We start from the raw sequence: 8,280 nt of genomic DNA on the forward strand, positions 1-8,280 counted from the left end.
CCTACTGGGCGCAAGGTGTTCGGCGATTTGCCTGCCTCGGCGATGGACTCAGATGACGAGGAAGCGCTCGCCGCGCTGCTGGAGGAGGAAGCCGAGGCCGACGTCCAGGAAGAAGAGCATCTCATGGTGCTCGCCGCCCTCGCCCAGCTGCTGGCGAGCGATGAAAAGCCGCGGCGAGGTGGCTCGGCGCCTGGGCGGGTGAAAGCAAAGAACCGGCATCTTCTCGAAGGCTACTACATGCTCTACTCCGACTACTTCGCCGATGCTCCACTTCACGGCGAGAAAACATTTCGGCGCCGTTATCGGATGAGCCGAAAGCTCTTCCTCAGGATTGTGAATTCAATCTGGGAGTTCGACAACTACTTCAAGTGCAAGATGGATTGCACCGGCGCTCTTGGATTCACCTCCATCCAGAAGTGCACGACAGCAATGAGGATGCTTGCATATGGAGCTCCCGGTGATTCACTCGACGACTATGGGCGCATGGCCGAGTCCACCAGTATAGAGTGTTTCTACAAGTTCTGTCGGGCAGTGGTGGCAGTGTTTGGACCATAATACTTGAGAACACCCAATGCGGAAGACACTGCTCGGATCCTAGCACAAAATGCAGCAAGAGGATTTCCTGGGATGCTTGGAAGCATCGACTGCATGCATTAGAAATGGAAGAATTGCCCATTTGCTTGGTAGAGGATGTACAAAGGCGCCAAAGGCGATTGCAGTGTGGTGCTTGAGGCGGTGTCCACACAGGACCTCTGGATTTGGCACTCCTTCTTTGGTATGCCAGGAACTCACAATGACATCAACGTGCTGCAGTGCTTTCCTGTCTTTGCCAAGCTTGTTGAAAGTCATTCTCCTCCGGTGAACTTCGAGATCAATGGGCGGCACTACAACAAGGGGTACTATATAGCTGATGGCATCTACCCGAGATGGTCGACATTTGTGAAGACCATCTCAAACCCTGTGCCAGGAGGCAAGAACGCCTGGTTTGCGAAGATTCAGGAGGCGTGCAGGAAGGATGTCGAGCGGGCATTTGGTGTGCTCCAATCTCGATTTGCTGTTGTCCGGTACCCCGCTCAGACGTGGTCCAAAGATCAAATGTGGGAGATTATGACTTTCTGTGTCATCTTGCACAACATGATCATCGAGAGCGAGCAAGAAGACCCAGTGTTTGACACTGAACCATACTACAGGCAGGGTCCTCTAGCCGAAGTTGAACACCAGCTACCGGGAACTTGGACTGCCTATCTCAGTATGCGTCAGGAGATCCGAGACCCACAGGTGCATCATCAACTGCAGAAAGATCTGATTGAGCACCTATGGAGGCTCAAGGGGGACGTCGTGTGATGAAATACGAGTTTTTATTTGTTGAACTATATAATTTGTATTGAACTATTTGTTGTTGTACTATTTTGTTGAAGTATTTGATTTTTCTGTGATGAAATATGTTGTAAGAAAAAATTGTGTTCATAATTGAACGCCGACACACGGCGAACCACGCCGAATATGGGCCCTTTATTCGCCAAAATGGGGCTGCAAAGTGGGCCAATTTCGGCGTCTAGGGGCGACGACTGGGCGCAAAACCGCCCCCAGCGCTGATTGTATTGCCGGCTCGCCCCCAGGGGGCGATTTTTATGCGTCCTGGGGGGGCCAACGGCTGGAGATGCTCTCACTGCGGAATCATATTGCCCCCAACCAACTCCCTTATATCCACTCCGAATGTTTCGGCTAACGGCACCCCTCAATTGATGTCAAAAAAATGACACCCCTCAAACACAGCTCATATGTGTGGCGAAAATGAGGTGGCCCGGATATGCCCGGAAGCGTCTGTCATGTCAGACTAACGGGCGAGACTTGCGAGGAAACCATCATTCCACCGGAGCTCACCAGTCCGCATTCATGTAGCTGCTTCGGCATCACCCGAGAGACCAAACCCGACTATTTAAACCGGACGACAAGGGTAAACCCTAGCCGCCCCATTTTCTACCCCTCTACCACTTCTGAGCTGCTATCGCGACCTTGTGCGCACACCATCCCACTTCAACCTCGTCGTCCGCCTGCCGCCATGGTCCGCACTAAACTCGGGCATGGACAACCCAGCTGTTAGGAGAGGAGATTAGGAGAATCACACCACACTTTGATTATGCACATGCAGGGGATATTTGTACGGCTTGGAGCGGCCACTGCCTAGTGGTGATCATGGGGTGGACAACTACCTCAACGTGTGCCACTACCTGGCTGCACGATCTCTAGCATGCGTGCGTACGCGAAGACTATACAGGAGCGCATACGCAATGGCATGACTACGGTACACAGTAGGCTAATACCCCCCCTGGCAATCGCATCGTCAGCGAGAGCGACGCAAAGACTGGATCGGAATTCAGAGAAAACATCCGACGAGGGGCCTTTGGTCATGATGTCGGCGAGCTGCTGGCACGTGGGCACATGGAGGACACAAAACTCGCCGAGAGCCACGCACTCGCGAGCGAAGTGAATGTCCAGCTCCACGTGCTTCGTGCATCGATGGTGGACGGGGTTGGCAGATAGGTACAACATTGATACATTGTCGCAGAAGACCAGGGTCGCCTTGGTGACCGACGCGAAGAGCTCGTCAAGCAGTTGTCGAAGTCACACGCACTCTGCCACTGCATTGGCAACGTCGCGGTACTCGGCCTCCGCGTTGGAGCGCGAGACCGTCGCCTGGCGTTTGGACAACTAGGAGACCTGGGCATCGCTAAGGTACACACAGAAGCCCGAGGTGGAGCGGCGCGTGTCGGGGCAGCCCGCCCAGTCGGCGTCAGTGAAGGTACGAAGGTCTAGAGTGGCAGAGGTGCGCAGATGGAGACCGAGGTGGGCCGTGTCACGCACGTACCGGAGCACACACTTGACCAACACAAGATGACACGCATGGATCGTGCATGTGGAGGCAAATCTATTGGACCGCGTAGGCGATCTCCGACCTGGTGATGGTGAGGTATTGGAGAGCACCGGCGATGCTGCAGTAGGCGGAGGCGTCGTCCACACGGGGCCCATCGGTGGTCGGGAGCTTGCTCTTGGTGTCGATCGGGGTCGGCGAGGGGCGGCATGTGTCCATGCCAGCACGATCGAGGACCTCTTCGGCGTACTATTGTTGACAGAGAAAGAAGTCGGCGGGCGTCCGTGTCACCTTGATGCCCAGGAAGAAGTGGAGAGGCCCAAGGTCCTTCATGGTGAACTCGCTGGTGAGGCCGGCAACCACACGATGAAGCACGCCCGGGGTGGACGTGGTGAGCACGATGTCGTCGACATAGAGCAACAGGTACGACGTGCCCATGCCATGGCAGAGCGCGAAAAGGGAGGAGTCCGAGCGCGTGGCGGCAAAACCGGGCATCTTGACGAAGCCAGCGAAGCGAAGAAACCACGCACGAAGCGCCTGCTTCAAGCCGTAGAGGACTTGGAGAGGCAACAGACATGGTCGGGACGAGTGCTGTCGACGAAGCCGGTAGGTTGGAGGCAGTAGACCTCCTCCTCCAGGTTGTCATGCAAGAAGGCATTGGAGATGTCGAATTGGTGCACCGGTCAACCACGCGACGCCGCCAAAGTGAGCACCGTTCAGATGGTAGCCGGCTTGAAGACCGACGAGAACGTCTCACCATAATCAATGCCCGCGCGCTGGCGAAAGCCACACACAACCCACCGGGCTTTGTAGCGAGCGAGGAAGCCGTTGGTGTTGGCTTTGTGCTTGAAGATCCATTTGCGGGTGATGAGGTTGGCTCCGGCAGGCCGCGACATGTGCTCCCAGGTGCGGTTCCGCACGAGTGCGTCATACTTGTCGCGCATGGTGGCGAGCCAGTGGGGATCCCAGACGGCTGCATGCATAGAGCTTGGGACCGGAGAGATCGCCGGCGTGGTGACGGCGGACGCAGCGTCGTAGTAGCGAGGGTTCGGCTTGAAGACGCCATGTTGAGCGCACATAACCATCTGCCGGGCAGGCACTGGCGATGGTGGAGCGGCGACCATGCCGGACACGGCAGACGAGCCCGAGCTCGAAGTAGTGGAAGCAGGGCCGTCCGTGGGCGATCGGGTGGTGGAGTTTGAAGCCACACTTGGCGCGCTGGGAGGGGACGGAGCGGAACTGCCCGATGACGACCGCATGCTCGAGGTTGAAGCCACACTTTGCGTGCGCTAGGAGGCTATGATGCAGAACCACCTAATGACGACCGCAGGCTCGTGGTTGAACGCGAGGTTCTCGTGCACGGCAGGGCATCGAGGGGCGATCGCGCCACCGTAGTTGGGTGGGGAGGCGTGCGCGCAGCCGTGGGAGCGACAACGAGCAGGACCTGCAAAACAGGTGACTGTGGAGCAGGTGGTGCTATGATGGTGGAGGAGGCAGGGTGGCGAAGGGGAAGACTGTTTCATGGAAGACGACATGACGGGAGGTGAGAACCCGACGGGAGATGGGATCGAAGCAGTGATAGCCGCGATGGTCCAGCGGGTACCCAAGGAAGATGCACGCGGTCGAGCGAGTGTCGAACTTGTGGCGCGAGGTGGCTATGAGGTTAGGATAGCACACACAGCCAAACACCCAGAGCCACGAGTAGTCTGGGCCGGCGTCGAGCAAGAGCTCATGGGGCGTTTGCGGTGACCTGGTGTAGCAGGGGCGGCGATTCAGGAGATAAGTGGATGTGCTAAGAGCTTCAACCCATAAGCGTGCATGCATGGACGCATGGATCGGTAGCGATCGGACCCCATCATTGAGAGTGCGGAGAGCATGCTCGGCCTTGCCATTTTGTTGGCTCGTGTACAGGCAGGTGAGGCGAAAGTGAGTGCCATGTCGTGCAAGGAGAGTGCGGACAGCAGAGTTGTCAAACTCGCACCTGTTGTCAGTCTATAGTGCAAGGATGGGTAGCTGAAATTGAGTATGGACGTAGGCAAAGAATTCGAAGAGTATTTGAAAATTTTCATATTTGTGTTTGATAGGAAAAGACCGTACGTAATGGGTGTAATCATCGAGTATAACCAAGTAAAACTGGTAGCCTGAGATGCTTGCAACAGGTGAGGTCCATACATCGAGATGCAAAAGCTGAAAAGGAAACATGCTGCAACTACTTGACGACTGAAAATGGAAGCCGTGTGTGCTTGCCCATGTGGCAGGCATGACAGACATGGGAGGAGGACTTGATGGACTCGAACGGTGAAGCACCAGATGACGCACGCCCTGGGTGACCGAGCCACTGATGTCAAAGATCAGTGGAGATGGAGCCAGCGAACCACCGTGAAGAAGGCGAGGAAGTGCAGCCCACGGGGTAGAGGTCGCCGCTGGAGTTACATCGGAGGATCACTGCCTTGGTTTGAAGATCCTTGACAGAGAAGCTAAAAATGTCAAATTCCACAAAGACAGGATTACCATGGCAAAGTTGGCGAACAGAGATGATGTTCTTGATAATAGAGGGGCAAACTAGAACGTTGCGGAGTTGGAGAGGAGATGTGCTAGCAATGAGCGAGCCAACACCGATATGGGTGATTGGGAGGCACTCCCCACTACCAACGATGACTTGAGATGCAGAGAGGTTGGGGCGAATGGAAAGGAGGTTACCATGCGAGGAGCTCATGTGGGCGACGGCGCCGGAGTCGAGGTATGATACGTCTCCAACGTATCTATAATTTTTGATTGTTCCATGCTATTATATTATCTGTTTTGGATGTTTTATATGCATTAATATGCTATTTTATATTATTTTTGGGACTAACCTATTAACCCAGAGCCAGTGCCAGTTCCTGTTTTTCCTTGTTTTTGAGTTTCGCGGAAAAGGAATACCAAACGGAGTCCAAACGGAATAAAACCTTCGCGATGATTTTTCTTGGACCAAAAGACAACCAGGAGACTTAGAGATGAAGTCATAGGAGCCACGGGGCGGCCACAAGGACGGAGGGCACGCCCAGGGGGTAGGGCGCCCCCACCCTCGTGGGCCCCTCGTGCACTCCCTGACCTAATTTCTGTGCCTATATATTCCCATATATCCCCAAACCAATAGAGGCATCCACGAAAACACTTTTCTGCCGTCGCAACCTTCTGTACCCATGAGATCCCATCTAGGGGCCTTTTCCGGCATCCTGCCGAAGGGGGGTTCGATCACGAAGGGCTTCTACATCAACTCTATTTGCCCTTTCGATGAAGCATGAGTAGTTTACCTCATACCTACGGGTCCATAGCTAGTATCTAGATGGCTTCTTCCCTCTCTTTCATTCTCAATACCATGTTCTCCTTGATGTTCTTGGAGATCTATCCGATGTATTTCTCTTTTGCGGTGTGTTTGCCAAGATCCGATGAATTGTGGATTTATGATCATCTTATCTATGAATATTATTTGAATCTCCTCTGAATTCTTTTATGCATGATTTGATATCTTTGTAATTCTCTTCGAACTATCGGTTTGGTTTGGCCAACTAGATTGGTTTTTCTTGCATGAGAGAAGTGCTTAGCTTTGGGTTCAATCTTGCAGTTTCCTTTCCCAGTGATAGTAGGGGCAACAAGGCATATATTCTATTATTGCCATCGAGGACAAAAAGGATGGGGTTTTCATCATATTGCTTGAGTTAATTCCTCTACATCATGTCATCTTGCTTAATGCGTTACTCCATTCTTTATGAACTTAATACTCTAGGTGCATGCTGGATAGCGGTCGATGTGTGGAGTAATAGTAATAGATGCAGAATCGTTTCGGTCTACTTGACACGGACGTGATGCCTATATTCATGATCATTGACTTAGAGATCATCATAACTTTGCGCTTTTCTATCAATTGCTCGGCAGTAATGTGTTCACCCACCGTATTATTTTCTATCTTGAGAGAAGCCTCTAGTGAAACCTATGGCCCTCGGGTCTATTTTCCATCATATAAGTTTCTGATCTACTCATTTTTTGCAATCTTTTACTTTCCGATCTACAAACCCAAAATACCAAAAATATTTACTTTACCGTTTACCTATCTCTATCAGATCTCACTTTTGCAAGTAACCGTGAAGGGATTGACAACCCCTTTATCGCGTTGGGTGCAAGTTGTTGTTTGTTTGTGCAGGTATTCAGTGACTTTTGCGTTGTCTCCTACTAGATTGATACCTTGGTTCTCAAACTGAGGGAAATACTTATCTCTACTCTGTTGCATCACCCTTTCCTCTTCAAGGGAAAAAACAACGCAAGCTCAAGAAGTAGCAGGAAGAATTTCTGGCGCCGTTGCCAGGGAGTGAAGGAAATATGCCCTAGAGGCAATAATAAAGTTGTTATTTATATTTCCTTATATCATGATAAATGTTTATTATTCATGCTAGAATTGTATTAACCAGAAACTTAGTACATGTGTGAATACATACACAAACAGAGAGTCCCTAGTATGCCTCTACTTGACTAGCTCGTTAATCAAAGATGGTTAAGTTTCCTGACCATAGACATGTGTTGTCATTTGATGAACGGGATCACATAATTAGAGAATTATGTGATGGACAAGACCCATATGTTAGCTTAGCATTATGATTGTTTAGTTTTATTGCTATTGCTTTCTTCATGACTTATACATATTCCTCTGACTATGAGATTATGGAACTCCCGAATACCGGAGGAACACCCTGTGTGCTATCAAACGTCACAACATAACTGGGTGATTATAAAGATGCTCTATAGGTGTCTCCGAAGGTGTTTGTTGAGTTGGCATAGATCGAGATTAGGATTTGTCACTTTGAGTATCGGAGAGGTATCTTTGGGCCCTCTCGGTAATGCACATCACTATAAGCCTTGCAAGCAATGTGACTAATGAGTTAGTTGTGGGATGATGCATTACAGGACGAGTAAAGGGACTTGCCGGTAACGAGATTGAACTAGGTATTATGATACCGACGATCGAATCTTGGGCAAGTAACATACCGATGTCAAAGGGAATAACGTATGTTGTTATGCGGTATGATCGATAAAGATCTTCATAGAATATGTAGGAACCAATATAAGCATCCAAGTTCCACTATTGGTTATTGACCAGAGATGTGTCTCGGTCATGTCTACATAGTTCTCGAAGCCGTAGGGTCCGCACGTTAACGTTCGATGATGATTTGTATTATGAGTTATGTGTTTTGGTGACCAAAGTTTGTTCGGAGTCCCGGATGAGATCACAGACATGACGAGGAGTCTCTGAATGGTCGAGAGGTAAAGATTCATATATTGTAATTTGTATTCGGACATCGGAATGGTTCCAAGTGATTCAGATATTTTACTGGAGTACCGAGGGGTTACCGGACCCCCCCCCCCTCTGAAAA

Source organism: Triticum dicoccoides, chromosome 2A (assembly GCF_002162155.2).
Source record: "Triticum dicoccoides isolate Atlit2015 ecotype Zavitan chromosome 2A, WEW_v2.0, whole genome shotgun sequence".
Lineage (NCBI taxonomy): Eukaryota > Viridiplantae > Streptophyta > Magnoliopsida > Poales > Poaceae > Triticum > Triticum dicoccoides.